The sequence below is a fragment of the Lissotriton helveticus genome, chromosome 4_1 (genome assembly GCF_964261635.1).
Source record: "Lissotriton helveticus chromosome 4_1, aLisHel1.1, whole genome shotgun sequence".
In the NCBI taxonomy this organism is placed as follows: domain Eukaryota; kingdom Metazoa; phylum Chordata; class Amphibia; order Caudata; family Salamandridae; genus Lissotriton; species Lissotriton helveticus.
In genome coordinates, this window is record NC_136063.1 from 1,878,892,948 (window position 1) to 1,878,914,006 (window position 21,059).

Consider the following 21,059-nt stretch of genomic DNA (forward strand, 5'->3'; position numbering starts at 1 on the left):
GCTGGGGGATTTAGAAATGGCCATCACTAACAAAGCAAGTCTAACGAAACTTTCAGCTAAGCCAGTTCTACTCCCCGCAGCAGCAGCCCCAAATTCTACCCCTGCAATCCAAAAGGATGTAAATCCATCTAGTAACCCCGTGAGTCGCAATCACCAAGGGGTGAATCCACCCAAGGCAGCCCATCAACTCGCCCCTCATATCCCTAAGGAATTCCCAAAGAGGGCAAGTATAGCCCATGGAGGAAATAAGTACGAGCCTGGGGGGAGGGCACAACCAGATAGACCAGGAAACCACAGGGGCCGCCAAGTCGAACTACCAACTGACGCGGTCCCCTACGTGGTTGTACTCACGGGTGTCCCCACCTTACAAGATGGCAGGAGAGAAAGCTTTAGTCAACTAAAAAACAAAGCCATGCATTGGCTTAGCCAGCACAGACCGCTCCCATGTAACATCAATGGTGTGATCGTCCATGTTCGGCGACTCTCCTGGTTGGGGAGTAGAGAGAAAGACATTGAGGGAGATCTCATAATTATAAACTTTAGAGATCCAGGTGCGGTCAATCACATCCTAAATTGGAAGCAAAGGACCAATGGAACAGTCATTGCTCCTTGTGACCTAACCTATTTCTATCCAAGATCCCAGGTAACTCCCTTAATGTCTTTAGGGGTCCCTTCTGGCTTATGGAATAATCCTCCCATAACATTTAATAACCAATATACGTGGCAAGCTCCCAATTCCATGATGCCAAAAAATGTTTATGGGTGGAACACTGTTCCATACAGGGGACATGGAAATAACTATAGTGGGCCAGATCACTCACAAGGTATTAGGGGAATGGACCATTTGTTGCCATTCACCCCCTTTGAGGTTACTAACAGATTTGAAGCATTCTCAGGCTTGGATGACTGCAAATGATGGTTGGGGCCCCCTGCTAATATGTCATCAATCTATAGGACAAAAGGCAAAAAAGACAATTCGACTGCCCAAAGTTATATTCTGGCTCCTGTACATACCACAACCACCCCAGAATCCTGCCCTGTGATAGTTCCCCATCCTGAAACACAAGTACCTGGGGAAGAAATATCGTCACTTCCCCAGTTAGATAATTTGTCTGAAATTATCTCCTGTGACATAATGGAACCAGCCCTTGTGATACCTACGGTTATAACAACCCCACCAAACATTGAAGTTCCTGGAAGCATAATAACGTGGAACATAGCGGGCTTGGCCCCAAAAATCAATGATGCAGACTGGCGATCATTAACTATGACCCACTCAATTATAGCTCTCCAGGAAACATGGGCTAGGGAGCAATCCCATTTGCTGGGTTTTAAAACTTTCTTTACTCCGGCAGTCCCCACCAAAATGGGCAGACATAAGGGAGGTCTGTCCATATATTTGTCCATCTGCTCAGGTCCCACGGTCCTAGGGAGCTTCTTGGATTCCCCATATTACCAGATCTTAAGGGTATCCTGGGGAGCCCTGGAAAATCTAGCCATCATTAACTTCTACAATAATATCCCGACAGCACAAGTGGAAGTCACAATTAAGAAATTGTCAAGTACCCTAAAGACGATCATAGATAGCTGTTCAGGGGATTTGGCCCTCTTGTGGGTAGGGGATTTTAATTGCCCACTATGTTCAAGGAGCCTACAGGGATTGTGTGGTTGGGAAGATGAAATTATAGGGCCAATAAGCCACTTTGCCCACACAAAACTAGGAGACTTGCTTAATAATTTAGTGGTGGACCACTCTATGGTATTTATTAACGAGGCTTGTTCAGTGCCAAAAACATTTGCACCTACATTTAATGCAAGAGGGGCAAAGTCAATTATTGATTTTACCTTACTATCGTCATTTCACGCTTCATTAGTTAATAATTGGGAGACACTCACAAGTGGCATTAGCGATCATTACCCCATCTCAGTTACTTTTAAGCTAAATCTGGATACGCGGCCCCTTAATACTCAATGTAATTACGACTTTAACCCTATTCTTGGTCAGCGTAACGGATTTTGCATTAAATGGGAGAAGGTAATACCAGAGAGCTTCCAAAATAATCTAGTGACTATTTCTCACAAAGAAATCATTAAGTGTTTGACGTTAGAAGAGAATGAAGAACAAGTTCTGGTTTCCTTTAATAAAATCTGCTGTTCAATCAAACACCTCCTGACTAGAAATCCGCGTAACATAGTTAAGAGAACCCCGGGGTGGTTTGATCCAAATTGCTCCAGGGCATTGCGAGAACTTAAAAATGTATTGCACGCTACCCCACTAGATAGAGCACAGGTTCAAAGGGCATGGCGTAAGTACCGTGCCGCTCTGACTAGAAGAAAGAAAGATCTAAAAGTTGAAGCCTGGGAAGCCCTCCACGCAGCAGCATCACAAAAGGACACTGTTGCTTTTTGGAAGGCTGTGAACGCTCCTTTTTATCAAGACGACCGAGGCCCTCGTCTAGACAATGCCATCACGGCTCAGGAGTGGGTATCCCACTTCCAAGCCCTGTATGGCACTACGGTTTTCCCTGTACTTGCCTCTGAAACAGCAATACCTATGGACGTTGAGGATTCCCCGTTCCCTCTAGACATTCAATTTAAACTAGGGGAGGTATATAAAGCTCTAAAGGAAAGTTCAGCCTCGAAAGCACCAGGACCAGACTCTGTCCCTATCGATGTGTTTAAAATGTACCCAGACCTCTGGGCTCCTCTACTCACTAGAGTCCTGAATTGTATGGCCAAAAGAGGTTTTATTAAAACATGGAAGGAGGCAATTTTGGTCCCGATATACAAAAAGGGGGACAGGAATGACCCTGCCTGCTATCGGCCCATCTCTTTGTTAGATGGCTTTATGAAGATGGCAGGCAGGGTCATTCTTGCTCGCATTTAGGACTGGGTGGAGGGACAGGAAGTGCTTTCACCCTTCCAGTATGGGTTCAGGGGAGGGCGGGGGACAATTGAGCAGGGGCTAAACCTCTCCCTAATCATCTCGAAATATATTCATGCAAGGAAATCAAATTTGTATGTGACCTATGTGGACCTCAGTTCTGCATTTGATTGCGTTCTGCACGACAGTCTCTGGCAGACTCTGAGGGACATTGGGCTTGACAACACAATAATAGACTACATCAAAGAACTCTATGTGGAGGCAGGTGCTCAAGTTAGATACGGTCAGAGGGGGGAATGCACAGAGTTTTTTAAGATTAATAGAGGGGTAAGGCAGGGCTGCATCTTGGCTCCCCTGCTTTTTAACCTATATATCAATGGAGTGGGTTTTTGCCTAACACAACACTATTATGTTTACCCCATAATCAATGGCAAACCCATCCCCATTTTACTTTATGCTGACGATGCGGCTATCCTCTCACAGACCAAGGTGGGTCTTCAGAAAGCTGTACAGACTTTTACTAACTTCATGAACACCAGAGGGCTACGTGTAAACGTCTCGAAGACGTTCACTATGTCGTGCGGCCCAAACAAACATAGACTACTATGCCCAATCGTTTTAAACAAAAGGAGGGTGGAGTTAGCCGACATTTTCTGTTATTTGGGGGTTCACTTCGATAGGCAAGGCACCTGGAAGCCTGCTGTGAATGCTAGGGCCGTGGCAGTTAACAGAGCAGTTGGTGCTCTTATGAATTTTGCAAAAAAAATAGGAAACAGGCCAGTTAAGGAGCTCCTTCAAATATTTAAATCGAAATGTGTGGCAATTGGGACCTATGGGGCTGGCATCTGGGGCTGGCAGCAAGTGGAGGCGATTCAGCGAATCAAGAATAGGTTCCAACGATTTATAACTGCTACACCGAGGAGTACTTCTATATTTGTATTACATGCCGAAGTTGCTCTTACTTTCATCACGGACATTATAAAACTTGCCCCAGTCTTACTTTGGCATAACGTCTGGACCAACCCTGCCATAGAACTGAACAGATCCATCATAGAGGACTGCTTAAGCTGTGATGGGTTGAAAAACATGAAATGGCTTACTTACATCAAGAACTTTGTCAGTGAGATCGGTCATCCTGAATATTTTACTGACCCAACCTCATTGGAATTACTCTCGCGATCCACCCTTAAAAAGATGCTGTTGGAACATTTGGAACTACAAAGGTGGAAGGATGAAAGGACCAAAAAATCTGTCATGAGCCATGATGAAGTGACAACTCAGAGGGGTCCCCAGTTGTATCTTCTAATAGATCACCCCCTACAACACCATAGGCTCCTGACATACTTTCGTCTTGAATCCTTTTATAAACTCGTATCATTCCCGACTTGCAATGACTGGGCGAGGGTAAAAAGGCGCTGTCCTTGTGATGACAAATCATTTCAATCTAATATACACTGTACTCTTTTCTGCACTTTATATAGCCATTCCAGACGACAAATTTTAAAACCTCTCCTGTTAACATGGGGCCTAAGGAAAACAAGAGATGCCTATAATAAACTTAGGTCCTTAGATGACTGTCTTATTATCAGTACAGTGAGCCTCTTTCTGAACACAATTTTAAGAGTTAGAAGGACCATCGTCATGGGATCACAAGAGTTAGTCTAACGTTCTTAACAACTATGCATTTTAATTGATTGTACTGTTTTATTCCTTTTAATCTTCTTTTTATTGTATGAAATCAAATCCTAGTAATGTTTAATCCAGAACGGAAAATGGAATTTTAATTGTGATTTTTATCTGTACACTTTTATGAATTGTGATTTTAATTCGAATAAAGTATTTTGAACTTGAACAGTTACAAATGGCTTTTTGAATGGGCCGTAAGAGTGGAACAGGCAATGGAGGCAATAATAAGAATTTGTTTTTATATAATACTTCATAACACACAACTACCATTTTTTATGTGCTGTAAGGAAAATATCTATTATTACCTAACCTAATGGCACTACTTACTAACTGCGGAAGGATGAAAAGCTGCCTTGGGCTTGCTGGTATATGAACTTGTGACCTGGCACATGTTTAACTCATGACGTCCGGCTAACTGCGGGTCTAAGCACTAGGGGAACGTAATCAGACACCACAAAACATAGTTAGGATAATTCAAGTGATTGACATTTCCAATCACTGGATCCTGGAAAGATTCCAGCCTCTGGCTTGCAAATTGCCATTGCAGCCCCACCCGCCTTCATTCGTGCATTTAATGGCTTCACCACAGACCTGATCGCATCTTCAAGACCCAGGCCGATGGGGCAGGAAAGGCTGCAGCAATCTCTAAGTAAATATGGCTGCTATTATAGCAGTAGCCCATTCAATTTGAAAACCTCAGTTTCGTTTGCAAAACCTGTTTCTACTACAATAATGTTCACGTTTCAGAATAGTGCCAAGTTTGATAATTATAAGAAGTACTTTAATCAAAACGACAATGTGTTTTAAATGCAAAATTCGGCAAGGACAAATTCAAAACGTACGTTTCTTCACTTCTAGGATTTTAAAGCCCTAATTACAATACAAAATCCGAAACTACAAGTCCCAGAATGCTATTGGCACTAGTGGTCCAAGACTGGTGGAGGGAGTTACAACAATGAACGGCATCTTGTAGCCAATGCCTTCGTTTATGAATATCAGGAGCGTAGCTTCGGAGAGGGGTGGTTGTTTGGGGTGTTACACCCCCCTCCAATACATTTTGTTTTGGGTAAATGGTTGGTTACAGGTGCTTTTAGTCGGGTATGGTGAGGTGCCTGTCATATTTCACTAGGAATGGTTACGTACACTCAGATAAAAATGCACACACACACTCCCTTTCTCTATTTTGAAAGTCCTAGAAAATGTTGATAAGTTGATAAAATACTGTTTGTAATGGGATGTGGTATTTATAAGCAGTCAAGCCGTTTTACAGTTTACGCATGTAACATCATACATACGGTTTTACAGTACAGCTCAAAATCTGTGAAAACAGAACAAAGGAGGGGTGGGGGGGGATGAAACCCTTCTCAAGCAGCATCCACAATTCTCCTCAGGGTGAAGTCAAAAGCAAACCCCAAATTAACCTGTGTTTAACCCTCAGGTAGCTTGGCACAGAGCAGTCAGGCCTAACTCTGAGGCAACATGTAAAGTATTTGTGCAACACTTCAATCGACCACAGTGAAAACACACCACAAAAGTAACCACACAAGAGAGCTACAAGAATTCAGTAATTTTTAATAAATAAAACAAGATAAAAAGGCAAAAATTTGTGTAACAATAGCTCCAAAAGGCGTACACCGCCAACTTTGGATATCTGGTCACGCCATACCGAGACAAAATCACAAGCTCAAGCAAGCCGAGATGGAACGTGGGCCAGCTACAGGGACACACTTAGGCCCGCTAGACAAAGTACCTTCAATCCTGCTTGGCAGAATGTTGCAAGAATCTGCATCAAAGAAGCGTCGCACGGCCAAAGCGATGCATCAGTTCCATGATGCGGAGAAGCAGGGGTGCAGCATCCTGTTTCACTGTCGTTGAAGATCCCGTTGAGAAGGGCATGTGATGCGAAGTCGGGGATGTGAAGCACAGTCAGGGCAATGATTTGGTTGCTAGGCTGCGATGTGGAGTCCGGCATCATCGTCAAGACCTAAGACGAGAGGGCCTGCGCAGAGGATCCGTTGCGCAGTGGCAGTTCCGAATGCGATGTGGTCTGCAGCAGCGATGCCAATCTTTGCGACGGGTCCCATCCATGCAGCAGCGGGTATTTGTCACTTTTTCTCAGGGTCGTGCCACGCAGCAGAGAAGATGCGTGGGCTCTGCTGAATTCACAGAGGCTGGCAAAGTACCTTAGGTCCACTTCCAAGTGTCCGGGACTGAGCAGGCACCACTCGGCAGGGTAAACCCACAGATACATGGTGCAGGTGCAAGATTGTTGGAACTTCGGTCCCTGAGGCTCAAGTCAGGAGGCCAGCAGACTAGCCCATTGAGCCACTCTGGAGGCCTGGGGTCAAGATAAGTTGCAAGTTCAGTTCCCCAGGCAAAAGAGCAGCAAGTCAGCACAGCAGTTCCTTTGGAGCAGCAGTCCAGCACAGTGGCAGTCCTTGTAGCAGCACAACCATCCTTCTTCCTGGCAGAAAATCTAGTGTCTTTCTGCTCTATGAACTCCCACAGAGAAGTCAGAAGCAGTGAGTACACATGGTATCCTTGAGGTTATCAAAGGCTTTCCGGCAGGCCTCTGTCCAAATCACCTGTCAGGGATGCGTCTTTGAAGTCAGCTCTGTTAAGGGAGCAGCAAAGGTGCCATATCCGGTAACAAACATCCTATAGTATTCTATGAGGCCCAGAAAATCCCTCACCTCAGTCTGAGTTTTATGGAGTTGCCAGGATAGTCTCAATCTTGGCCTGGAGGGGCTGCACCTTGCTCCGCGATACCATGTGCCCCAGATAAATCACGTAACCCTGCCCTATTTGGCCTTTACTGGCCTTGATAGTGAGACACGGCTGATTGAGAGCCTGAAACACCTTCTGGAGGTGGTACAGGTGTTCCTCTCAGCTGGAGCTGTAAACAGTTATGGCATTCAGGTAGGCAGCATAGAATGCCTCCTTCCCAGCTAGGACCCTGCTAACCTCCCTCTGAAAGGTGGGAGGAGTATTCTTCAAACCGATGGGCATCACCCTAAACGGAAATTGGCCCTCTGGGGTTGAGAATAGAGACCTCTCATTTCCTCCCTCAGTCAGAGCAATCTACCAGGAGAGGGGGGATGCGGGGGGGGATAGAGTGCGTGTCAGTCTCCATGACGAAATTGAGACATCGATAGTCCTCACTGAACCTAAGATCTGGAGTGGCACCCTATGGGGCAGCCTTGAGTTCCAGCACCTCTGGGCTGGACCAGGGACTTTAGGAGAGCTCAATTACCCCCAACGCCAGCATCATGGAGATCTCCTTGAGACTAGCTCTCAACTTGTCCGACAACCTTATTTTTAACAGTCATACTGCCTCCAGTGTCACAGTCATGGTGGACAAACAGGTGTACGAGTCCAGGGGTGCGGGAGAACAGAGATAAGAACTGCTCCAGCAGCTGGCGACAGCCAATCTGCCGTTCTGGGGTCAGTGTAGGGGAGAGGTTGACATCCTCCACTGGCCCATCATGCTGTTGGGCCAACAGGATGTAGGGGACAGGCTCGCTGTTCTCGTCCACTCCCTCTGGCATCAGGAGCAAGGCTACTTCGACCTCTCAAAATGTGGTATGAGGGGGTTCATGTGGAGCACCCAAAAGGGATTCCTAGAGGTGTTGAGATACAACAGGTAGGCTTACTCCCACTTCGGCTTCTTTACCTCATAGGGGTCTGCACACCAATCCCAAAGACCCGAGGGCTCTACAGGCTCCAAAATCCACACCTTCTAGCCAGGTTGAAACTCTACCAGAGTGGCCTTCTGGCCATATCAGAGCTTCATACCTTCATTAGCATATAAGTCACCACATCCTGAGGGGGCTTACCAGGGGCTTGCTCCCATCTCTCTTTCACGTGGTCATAAAGGAGTTGAAAGGGGATAAACCCAATCGCCTTTCTGTAGCACCTCCCTGTATGCAAAGAGAAGGCATCAAAGGAAGACGTCTCACTTACGTTCCATGATCTCAGGTAGGTCCATAATCATGCTTTTCAGGGTCTTGTTGAATCACTCCACAATACCATTGGTTTGTGGGTGTTAGGGTGTGGAGAACTTAGAAGTTACTCAGCACTCATCCCACATGGGCTTCATGTAGACTGACCTGAAATAAGCGCCTCTGTCAGATACTACCTCTTTGGGGAACCCAACATGGGTAAAAATCCACATCAGGGTGCTGGCCACTGCGGATGCAATCACCAACTTAAGAGGGATGGCCTCTAGCTAGCAAGTGGCATGGTCAACCAAGACCAGGATGAACCTGTTCCCTTAAGTGGTCTTGGGTTCCAAGGGCCTAACATGTTGATGTCTGCCCTCTCAAAGGGAGTGCCAATGATGGGTAGTGGGTTCAGGGAAGCATTGAGCTTTTTTACGGACTTCCCAGGTGCCTGACAGGTGAGACAGGACCTACAGAATACATCTGAGGTTGTCTTCATGCGAGGCCAACAGAAGTGGACAACAAACTTGGCGAAGGTCTTGTCTTGTGCCAGATGCCCTGCCAAGGGTATGTCATGAGCCAAACCCAGTCGGAAGGTCCTGTAACACTGGGGGACCACCAGCACACAGGCTGCCCCAGGTCCAGAAACTTTAGGCTCGCTATATAGGAGGTCATTCTCCCAATAGATCAGGTGATCTCCAGAGGTGTTGCCTGCTGCATGGACCGCAGCTTGCCTTCTCAAGCCCTCTAGAGTGGGCAACTATCTCTGCGGCTGGAAGGATTCCTCCCTGGTGGGCCCACCCTCAACTTACCTTTTTTTTCTTCTTTTTTTTTATTGAGTTTTATAGCAGCAGATAGTTAATACACAAAAAGAGAAGGAAAAAAAGAGAAAAAAATACATACAATATATAACAGACTAAATAGGTATCCACCTGGCGACAATAAAATTAATAAAATACAAACTTTCAAAAACATTTGACATTAAATCCAATTACAAATAGGGGCCCAAATCTTTAGCCCAAAGGCTTTCTTTCTCTTTCACTTTAAATGGTATACAGCCTTCTCAAGTTGATAGGCCTTTAGTAATTTAGATTGCCATTGTTGAAATAGAGGAGGATCGGCATCTAGCCAATGAGTGGTTATGCAATTCCTATAGATGGACATAGACATAAACAAAAAACCTTCCTCCGCAAAACTGCATGTCTTATTCGGGTCTGATTGAATTCCAAATATTACCAGTTCAGCAGATAGCACTATCGGTTAATTGATAATATTGTTTAAATACTTTTGAACATCACTGATAAATTGTGTAAGCCGAGGGCAAAGATAGAACATATGAGTTGCATTCACCCCTGGTAATCCACATCGTGCAGGCGTTAATAGGGTCGCGTTTAGACTATGCGAACGCCCTCTATTTGGGTCTACCCAAATATCTTTTGACCCGCCTGCAACTGGTGCAGAATTCTGCGGCCCGAGCTATTTTCGGACTTCCAAGACGGGCCAACGCTGCGGAGCTACTAAAAGCTTTGCATTGGTTGCCCATCTCTAAAAGGATCCTCTTTAAAAGCCTCACTCTTGCTTTCAAAGCCCTTCATGGTATTGGTCCCAAGTATATTGGGAAACGGTTCTCTTTTTACCAGCCTAGCAGGGCTCTACGTTCTTCCTCATTGGCCAAAGTGGTTGTTCCGGTCATTAAGCGCACCAGAACTGGAGGCCGGGCTTTTCGTTACCTGGCCTCGCGGGGCTGGAATGAGCTCCCTCTGACTTTAAGAAGGGCAAGCAACCTTCTTGTATTCAGGAAGGAATTAAAGACTTGGCTTTTTTCTGCATAGGGTTTCTTTTCTGGTTTTTTCTTTCTTTCTGCTTTTAGTTGTTATGTTTTGTCACTCTGTATAAGTTCTCTTCGCTAAAGCGCCGGGATGCTCCTTTGGAGTAGCCGTGCGCTATAGAAGAAATAAATAACATAACATAACATCGGCTACACTTGTCGCCTCTGTTGGCTTTCCACTTCATGAGTTTTGCGGGAGTATAATATAAATCAAAAATACACATAAAGTGTTGAGCTTTTAAAGAACCATTACACAAGACTTGATCAGCTACTACTAAAGAATCAGAAATGTCCAAGTTCTTTATACCTAGGTTTTTTCGCCATTTATTATTATGCGACTCAAGATTATCTTCCGATCGGTTTATCATTGCCTGGTAAATCAACCCTATTCTATTTCTTTTCCTACAACATTCCAGGACATCAAACTTACTAATTTTGCTAGTGTTTGAGAGATTTTTTATGTCTAGAAAACTACGTACTTGAAGATACTTAAAAAAATCGGCTTTAATAAGTTTGTATTTTTGTTGTAAATATGTAAATGAGACTAATTGTTCTTCGTAATAGAGATCCCCAAGCAAATGAATACCAGAATTTCGCCACCTCTGCATGATAGAATCACTAAAAATTGTTGGTAACATCGGATTGTTGAGTAAAGGTGTATAATAATTTAAGTCATGGTCGAAGCTGAATCTTTTCTTAATCTGTTTCCCTATTTGATAAACTGTTAACATAATTTTAAATCTTGTTTTTTTATAATAGCTCGGTTCATTGAATCTAACTAAACATTGTCGTATTTGGGTGCCAAGGATCATTTCATAAATTGTCGGATAAGCTGATTCATCTACCGGAAAATCTTGAAAAATTAAAACGCTCATAAGCCTAAGCGATACCGCCCAATAGTATAGACGAAAATTCGGCATCCCCCAGCCTCCTCTATCCCTGGGAAGAGTACACCATTTAAGAGACCTCCTGGCTCTTTTATAGCCCCATAAAAATCTTGAAACGATTCTGTCTAATTTTGAAAAAAAGCTAGAAGAGATCAATAAAGGTATGAGATTGAAAAAAAAAAAGAAATTTGGGAAAGATAAGCATCTTAATAACGTTTGTGCGACCATATAAAGACAAGTGTAAATTGTTTATCCTTTCAAGAGACCTATTAGTTGAGGTAAGTAGAGGATCGAGATTGAGCCCAGGAATATCTTCTACTTTGGCAGTTAATTTCACTCCCAGATATAGAGCAGTATTTGATAGTGTCATTCCAGAAGGAGTACCAACAGTAGAATGAATTATTTGCGTTTTTGATATATTTAGTTTGTAGCCTGAGTATAAGCCGAATTCGTGAGCTAGCTCTATAATTTTGGGGAGTGCTATTTTGATGTCCGATGTAACGATCGCGACATCGTCCGCATATGCCATAATTTTATAGCTCACTTGATGAATCCTAACCGGTGGAATGCTCTCTTCTTTTATACGTTTTTGTAGATATGGTTCTATATACAGTGTGAATAACAAGGGGGAGCAAGGACAGCCTTGTCTCTTCCCCCTTGTTATTGACAGGGCTACAGAAATATCAGAAGCTATCCTGATTATAGCTTTAGGGTCATTGTAAAGAGCACGTAAAGCAGTGATGAATTGCGCCGGAAAGCCCTTCCAGGCCAGGACGTGCCACAGGATCCCCCAGTCGACCCTGTCAAACGCCTTCTCGGCGTCCAACAGGGCCACTCCGACTGGGGACCCCGTGGCCTCCGCCCAGTCCAACAGGGTGATAATTCTCCGTATATGATCGGTTGTATCTCTTCTTTTGATAAAGCAGTGTTGGAATTTGGCTACTAGGTTAGGCATGATATCATTGAGCCTATTAGCTAGAATCTTGGAAAAGATCTTACTGTCTGATGTTATTAATGAGATTGGTCTATAAGACCCAAGATCCGTAGCTTCCTTCCCTTTTTTTAAAAAATACAAATATAGTTGCTAAGGACCACGAAGCCGGAGAATGACCATGAAAGGCTTCTTAAAATTTTTTAAGCAATTCCGGCTTAAGAATATTGCGAAATGTTCGATAAAATTCCAATGGGATGTTGTCAGGTCCCATTGCTTTGCCAGAAGCTAAGCCAAGGATGGGAGAGGAGTTGGCCTAACGGCTAGGGCGCTCGACCTCGGACCTGGGGATCTAGGTTCGAGTCTCGGTTACGACGCCAAAACCTCCTGTGATTCTGGGCAAATCACTTAATCTCCCCGTGCCTAAAATGAAAGTGTGTCCTCATGTAACGTAACTGGAAAATATGTAAAGCGCTCTGATACCTGATTCGGTTCGGGTCTAGTTCGCGCTATATAAAACTCATCAAAAAAAAAAAAAGGACAGCAGTTTCTATCTCTTCCCAAACAATTGGAGCAGCTAGTGATATCTTTTCGTCTTCCATGAGGAAAGAGGAGTTGTCCAAATGTGTGAAGTAAGTTGAAAAATCGTGCATTATACTAGTTCTGTCATTTGATTTATTGTATAGTGATTGATAAAAATCATGAAACGCATTCAGTATAGCAGGCCTAGACTCTTGAATTATTCCTTCACGATCAGTGATTTTAGTTATTTCATTAAAAGCGGCTTTCTGTTTTAGCCTCTGTGCTAATATTCTCCCCGACTGCTCGCTTAACTCATAGCATTCCTTCTTGTATAATTTGTATTTAACTGCAACCTGCTTGGCCAGAAATTAATAGACAGCTGTTCGTTCAATAGACAATGCAAGTTGTGCTTCTTGAATACCATGACCAGATTTAATACAATAAGCTAATTTTAATTCTGAATGCATTATTTTATCCATAGCTGTCTTTAATTCATTCTGGGTTTTTTTTACAACGATATCTAGAATAACTCATGGTTTCTCCCCGTATAATAGATTTGAAAGTGTCCCAGACGATCTGGGTCGAGGCAGTATCATTGTTATTTAAAAAAAAAAATCTTTCATTACTTTACCCATGTGAGCCAGATAATCTTTATCAAGCAATAAGTCCCTTTGAAATGACCATTGTCTGTTTTGATTGGCATCCTGGGTTGGTAATACCATTTACAAGTATAATGGGATTGTGATCAGAAACCACTTGTGGTAGAATATCTATGGTTGTTTTTTCAAAAAATGTCGTGGAAATAAAATAATAATCCAGACGGACATATTTTTGGTGTGGAGCGGAGAAATAAGTAAAACCTGGTTCGGAGGGTTTATTCCAGAGATCGCAGAGTCCGTTGCCTAAGATTACTTCCCTAAGAGCTCTAAAAGTTTTAACCTTACGACTTTATAACTCCATATGTCCCTTATGTTACAGTTAGCATCAATAAGAATATTAAGATCCCCACAAAGAATAAGAGGCTGGCCCCAAGCCACTAATTCCGTATTGATACCATTAAAGATTTCACTATCATCTAAGTTTGGGACGTATATAGAACATACAGTAAATTTGAGCCCTACCAAAATGATTTCAGCCAGTCCCCATCTTCCCCACTTGTCGGCTAGGGTTCTGATGCATTTCCCAATCTTTTGCTTCATGAGAATAGCTACTCCTCTCGTTACACCCGTCTGCTTAGAGCATATTAAAAGCTCAAGTCCTAGATTCCTCAACATGTTCCGCCTGTCCCATGGAATATGCGTCTCTTGCAAGCACAAGATGTCTATTTGCAAAAATTTAATTAGGTTACGCAATATCCCTAGCTTCTTATAATCATTCAAACCATTAATGTTTAAAGAACAAATTTTAATTTTCCTACCCATTTTGAAAGTTCACATTTTCTTTAAACCAGTGCCTGGTGTTCATATAATAAGAAAGTATCCAACTCTTTTGCATTGTTATGAGTCCTACATTAACTACTGCTGCATTACACCCCACTCCCCACCACCACCCATGGTCAAAGACCCCCCTCCCCAACACATGAGGCTCAGGAACTCTCAGTTCCTGTAAAGTATGGAGTGCCGTGCCCCTCCAACTCCGCAAACCAGGAGAAGGAAAAAAACGAAACATTAGAAAAACAAAGATTGTCATAAGGGACCTTGACAGTGTCTAGTATAATAATCGTTTCAAGGTATCGCTAAGTAACCCTCTTATTTTACAAAGAGTCTAAAAATTCTTTGGCTTTGATCTCCGACAAAAATAATTTTGTCTGTCCTTTCCATAGTATTTTTAGTTTGGCTGGACTTTGCAGGTAAACAGTGGCCCCTTTTTTCTGAAAATCAGGTATTAGCTGTCTAAGATGCCACCGTTTGGCCACTGTTGCCTGACAAAAATCCGGCCGGACAAAAAAAAAACATTGTTTTGCTTCAGCTCTCTTCTCAGGTCTAGCTAGAGCAGATATCGCCTCCCTAGCGAGGAAGTTATTAAAGCATACAAGAATCGCCCGAGGGTAATCAGGATCGCCCTGGCGAGCTTTCTTGACGAAAAAGGGAAAGCGATGCGCCCTTTGGACTTCTGTAGCCCAGTCCCATGATGTCAATTCAGGGAATGCTTCATTCAACAGATCAATAATAAATTGTCTAGTATCGGCACCTTCCTTCTTCTCCTGTTTTCCTAGGAACCGTAGGTTGTTTCTGCGGGCCTGGTTTTCTAGACCCGTTAACTTATAAGAAAGATCGTCCCTGTGAGCTCTGACATTCTCAAGTTCTTGTTTCTGTAAGGTTGACTCTTCTTCCAGAGCCAAGATCCGTGCCTCAGTCTCCGTTACCCTATCTGCAGTCGCAGTACAAATTTTGATTGCTCGGCGGATAGCGTTTTTCATTTTAGAACAAGTGGCCTGAGTGCGAAGGTTTTTAGATTTGCTTTCCGCACGGTGAGCCATCATTGTATTGTAATACGTTGTAAGGGTAATTTCTGAGGTACTTTCAGAGAGATTATTACAGCCTTCGATGTCAGCGTGAGTCACTGAGGTTGAGATTCCAGTCCCTATCTCAGACCCAGAACGAGTCATATTCTCAGATGAGACAGTAGATAAGATCCCACTATTTGGATTAATTGACTCAAGAAGGGTTTGTTTTTTTAGTAGAGGCGCGCTGTGAGCCTTTTTTTCCCACCTTCTAACCGTGGCCACACTAACATTAGGAGAGACTGATGTAATTCTCAGGTCTGTCTCGTCTTCCTCCTCCCCCATTGAACTGCTCTCTGTAGTATAGTCAGCCCAGTCCTTACTTTGGTTTGCGCTATCATCAGACATATGGTCAGATAAAGAAAAAAAATGTTCACCACCTTCCTGTGCAACTTGCGCCTCGAACACAGAATCAGTAATCAAGGGCCAATTTATTTCCAAGGGTTCTTGGGTCGAGAGGACGGAGGAAGCGACAAGCCCTGCGTTTTGAATTGACACAATCTGGACTTCATTCCCCACAATCCCTTGCTGTCCCTGAGCTAGAGAATCCGGAGTTATTGCATCTGTTGCTGTTGCTGTTGTTGTTATTACTAGTTCAGGGTTATTAGACAGCAAAGTTACTTCGTTATGGGATACAGTACTTTTTTGCTTTGTAGTTTTCTTTTCAAAACATTTTTGCAGTGGGAGAGTCCCTTGCTTAAGACTGCGTTGAGGCAGAGAAGATTTTGAAGACTGATCACCCCCTTTGTTAGTAGCATTCTCACCTTCAATATTAGCTGCGTCTTCATTTACTATTCTTTCCGTTTGATTTGTCGTGTCGTTCGCGGTCAGCTGTTTAGTTTTGCCGCTTCGGGTCAGAGCTTTCGGTTGCGTTTTCGGTGGCATTTTTTCCCTACGTGAACCACCATGTCCTCGGATCACTGCACTCTGAAACCTTGGAAAAAGCCCTGGAAATCGCCACAACAAAAAGCGTTTTCGGAAGAACAGATCCAGCAGAATCCGTCTCTTAGCTCAGAAGAACGCCACAGCAGAAAATGTCTTTCAATCCTCCGGACGCCGTACCACAGTGGTTGCAGTAGCCACAGGTGAGGAGAAAGCAGCCAACTCCCGAAATTTTCCGAAGCCTGACCGGTAGCTAACAGAGTTTTTTAGTGGTTATCCCCCGAATGAAAATGTTAATCTTTCCGTCGGAGACTCAACACTAGGTGCCTTTGGAATTAATTGTTTTCCGGAGAAAAACACAAACTTAATCCATGCCTCGATCCCGGTTGGTAGATCCCTTCTCAGAGCGCGGAGCAGAGAGGCTGAGCTGTTCACACAGCCCACGCCACGGCCGCCATCTTGCCTCTCGTCCACCCTCAACTTACCAGCCAGCAAGTTCAGGCAGGTCTCCCAGGGCGACAATGTTCTCCCGGGTTGCCTCAGAGGCATCCTCTAAAATTCAAGTATCAAACACTGAGAAAGAGCTAGGGTTTTTCCTTAAATAAACTGGTAATTCTAGTTATCCAAGGTTTCTCCCTAACAAAAAAGCATGAGGTTTTTAAAAGAACCCTCACCCACCAACTTAGTTGGTGGCATGCTTCCTCCTAGGGTTCCCACCGAAGGGGCCGAATGCCTCATGGGTGTGCTATGACCCCCGATTACAGCGAAGCGGGTTTATTTTCGTGTATGAACATGACAAATTTAAATTTACCTCCAGGATACGAAATTGATTTATTGTGCAGTTCCGGGGGAAGGATTAAAAATATGGACGTATGTGAGTAAAGATGATCTCATACGTCCCATAAAATAGCGAAAGTGCTAAAAAATTTTAATTGGTCTACATGTTCCAGCCAATACTATCCTAATATGTTGGCTTTCGTCAGGACCAAAATCTCAAGTTGAACTTCCAACCTGAGATGTGAAAGTGTGCACACACGCTAAGGTGGGACTACGTCCAGTGAAACTCAAACTTACAAATTTGTCACCATCGGTTCTATATCTCTAAGGGAAAAAAAACAGAAAAAGCAAATGGATTCACAAAAGTGCAGAAAGCAGAGGTAGAAGTGCCCCATCCATCATGCACCCTCCGCCCAGTGCTTTCTATCTACAAACATAAGTGATAGGGAGTGTAATGATCGTTCAACATGCAAATCATCTTTACAGACTTGGGTGATAATTGCAGACAATCTGCAGGCAAGGCAAGGCTAACAGCTACTTTTAGAGAACCTGTGATCCCCCTTCCCACACTCAAAAGGAAGCAGAGCCACCAGCAGAAGACTCTCACAATTATCCATGACTATTACTTGGTGGCAGTGTAAGGGAGGACCTGCTCTGAGGACACCAGCTGACACTTTACAGTAGTCATGCTGGCTCCTGTGTCCCTCAGAGCCTCCACCGGTTGCCCATTGATGGCGACCCACTGTCTGTCCTTAGAAGCACTGGTAGGCATATGGGCTTTTGCCACTATCTCCTTATGCCCCAGGGAAACTAGGGTCACTTCTGTCGGCTCCCCAAAACTAACTGGGACCATCTCCCTTCCGAGCGCTACACTATCCAACACAGATGTCTTCCCACTGGTGGGAGGTTGTGCCCTCTTGGGACATTTGAAGCGCCCTTGGAGTGCCCATGCTAGTAGCACTCTGTGCATTGGGGACAATCCTCTCTGTCTGCTTATCAAAGAACACCTTCTTTTTAGGCTCAGACCGGGACTGGTGACTGTTGTTGCCATGGGAATTATTTTGGGGGCCTTTTGAGAACTCCCTATTTTTAAGTTTTTCTCTCCCCTCTTTCTTCTGGTGGGTTCTGACCACCTTGAGGGAGTCTCCCTCAGATGGACACTCTGTTGCTAGTCAAGCAGTCCACCTCCTCAGCAAGCTTCATAGGGTTAGTTAGCTTGCTGTCTACTAGATGCTGGTGCAGCTCTGGAAAATAAATACAGAGCATCTTCTCAGTACAAGCCACTGTAGTCATTAACTTTGCTGCCTTGCACCCAACCATCCAGTGCCTTGTTAAAGTAATCTACAAAATCCTCCCAGGACTGGTTGGGAAGATTCAGGCTGTCCCTGAACCTGGAGGTATTTTTCAGCATCAGTCCAAAATTAGCGACCAAGATGGCTTTCATGGCAGAGTACCTGTTTTGGGCCCCAATCTCTAAAGTAAGAAAAGTGTCCTGCCCCACTGTAGACATTTGTTTCCACAAACCACCCCACCCCAATGCTCTTTTGGGATCTTATGAACCCTCATGGCTACCTCGTAGGCTGAAAAACCATTTGCTGATATCATCTCCCAACACATAACTGGGCACCAGATCCTTGGGGATGTGGACCTTTTTTTCTCCTTCAGAGACTGCAGCTATGCAGCCACCAATGCTGTTGGAATCTGCCTGCTTTGCTTTCATTTCCAACTCTTTAAGGCTCCTTTGATGAGCCAAACCCTCCAAAGCTAGTTTCTCTTCCATGGCCAGTTTCTTCTCTTCCATCTTGAGCTTGGCCATCTCCTGCCTGAACTCTCTCTCCTCCTTCCTTTCGGCCAGCTACTCTGTGGACAGGTTGTAGGAAGACACACTGCTCCCTGCTCTGGCAGGAAACTCCACTTTGGGGTTCAAGTCACCCCCCTCAACTGTAGGTGGTAACACAACATGCCCTCTCCAGACCCTTCCATCCCATTATCGTCTCCTGTGGGTTCAACCAGAGATTGATGGGCTTCTGACCAGGCCCTCAGTTTCTTTTGTGATTCCACCTTCTTGGTGGTGCTCTTGTTCCCTTTCACTGCAGAACTTCTTGAGCTGGGCCAAAATGTATACATATATGTCAACAATCGCAAACGTTATCTTGCAGGTGTAGTTTCAGACACAAGAGTCAGAATTTGCCCTGAAAACACAAAAAGGCCAATCAAGGAGAATTTAAACTTGAATTGGTCCTATATTTATGTTGGGTGGTAAAGTAACACAGAATTACTGGATGGCACAGCACGAACACAAGTCCAAATCCTCCCTGCTGATCACCAGCATAAGAAACTGGGTTACTAGTTCAGGGGAGTGAAACCATTCTTAAGCAGCAACCACAAGTCTCCTCAAGGTGAAGTCGCAAGCAAACCCTAAATTAACCTATGCTCAAACCTCAGGTAGCTTGGCACAGAGCAGTCAGGGTTAACCTACAGGCAATGTGTAAAGTATTTGTGGAACACTTCTAAGAGTAAAACCGTGAGAACACCACACAAAACAATCCCACAGCAGGTTAGAAAAATAGAGGTGAATTTAATGAAATAAAATAAAAAGCCCGAAAAGATAAAAATCCAATTAGTAGAACTGGAGCTATTGAAATTGATATCTGGTCATGCCAGAAAGGGACAAAGATCTAAGTTCAGGCCGGCCATGATGGAGCATGGGCCAGCTACAAGGATACAGTTAGGCCAGATGAACCAGACAGATTCAATCCTGGTTTGTGGAGCATTGCAAAGTTCTGTGTTATCTTGTAGCTAAAGCGATGCATCAGTTGTGAGATGTGAGACGTGATGAGGCAGAAGTGTGGGGCCATTTTGACGGCGAGAGATGCGAGGGGCTGAGCCAAGGATGCAAGGTGCAGCGGCGGTTCCGAATGCGATGCAGCCTGAGACAGTGATGCAGATCTTTGTGACAGGTCCAATACACGCAGCAGTGGGGATGGATTGGTTTAACTCGGGGTTGCGTCGAGCAGCAGAGGAGATGCATCGGTTCTGCGGGATCCACAGCGGCTGGCAAAGCACCTTAAGCCTACTTCCAATGGTCCAGGATTGGGGGGGCACTACTACAGAGATGTAGGTCCAGTCCTTCTCGCCAAGGCAGGAGGGCAGCAGGCTAGCACAGCACAGCACAGCCAGCAGCAGCACAGCAAGACAGTAATCCAGCAGAGTGACAGTCCTTCAGCAGCATAGCAGTCCTTCTTCCTGGCATAGTATCCAAAGGTCCAGAAATATACTGAGGTGGTCGTGTCTGAGGTCCAGTATTTATAACCAGTTGTGCCTTTGAAGTGGGGGAGAAGCTTCTAGAGTCTCCAGGCATCCTGTCTTCCCTGCCCTGGCTCCATACTAACTCCAGAGGGTATGCAGCCCTTGGTGTGGAGGCAGAACACAGCCTATTCAAGTGTAAGTGGAGCTGTGCCCAGATCCTCCCTCCCACCCTGCCAGTGATTGTCCATCCAGGCACACTTAAGCTCTCCGTTGTGCCTGGCTGTCTAGGAGAAACACAAAATGCTCTACTGTCACCTACACCCAGTTATGTGACCAGAGACATGCTACAGGCACTAAATTGCCTTTTTTTTATTATTATAGCTCATTAAATATAATAAAGTAACTCAAATGTTAGTCTACGGGAGAGGTAAGCCTTGCAATAGTGAAAAACAAATGTGAGAGTTTTATATTACCAGGACATGTAAAGCTCAAAAGCACATGTCTTAACTTTTAAATACAGTGCACCCTGCCCTATGGGCTGTCCAGGGCCTACCATAGGGGTGACTGATATGCATAAAAAAGAAAGGTTCGGGATTGGCCATAGGTTTATTTTGCCAAGTCGAAATGGCAGCTAAAACGCTGCATATACAGGCTGCAATGGCAGGCCTGGGACATGTTTAAAGGGATACTTAAGCAGATGGTGTAATTAGCAGTGCTGCAATATCGGCTCCCTGTACCAATAGCATCAACAGTGTTTCCCATCAACACCCCGCCCACCCCCAGCGGCCGGTCTGACTTTAGTGCCCGGGATGGTTTGCGTTCCCAGTCCGGCCCTGCCTGCTAGTAGCATTTAATTTACAGGCCCTAGTTACAAGCAGTACCACTTTACGGTGGCTTAGAAGTACATTAAATATACCAATTGGGTATTAGCCAATGTTACCATGTTTCAAGGAGTGAGCACATGCACTT

At 44.5% G+C, this 21,059-nt stretch overlaps 1 protein-coding gene across 1 annotated transcript in view; it reads right to left on the reverse strand.

Moving 5' to 3' along the window:
- LRCH2 (leucine rich repeats and calponin homology domain containing 2) overlaps positions 1-21,059 on the reverse strand; it is a 973,671-nt gene that overhangs the window by 278,829 nt on the left and 673,783 nt on the right. The window lies entirely within an intron of this gene.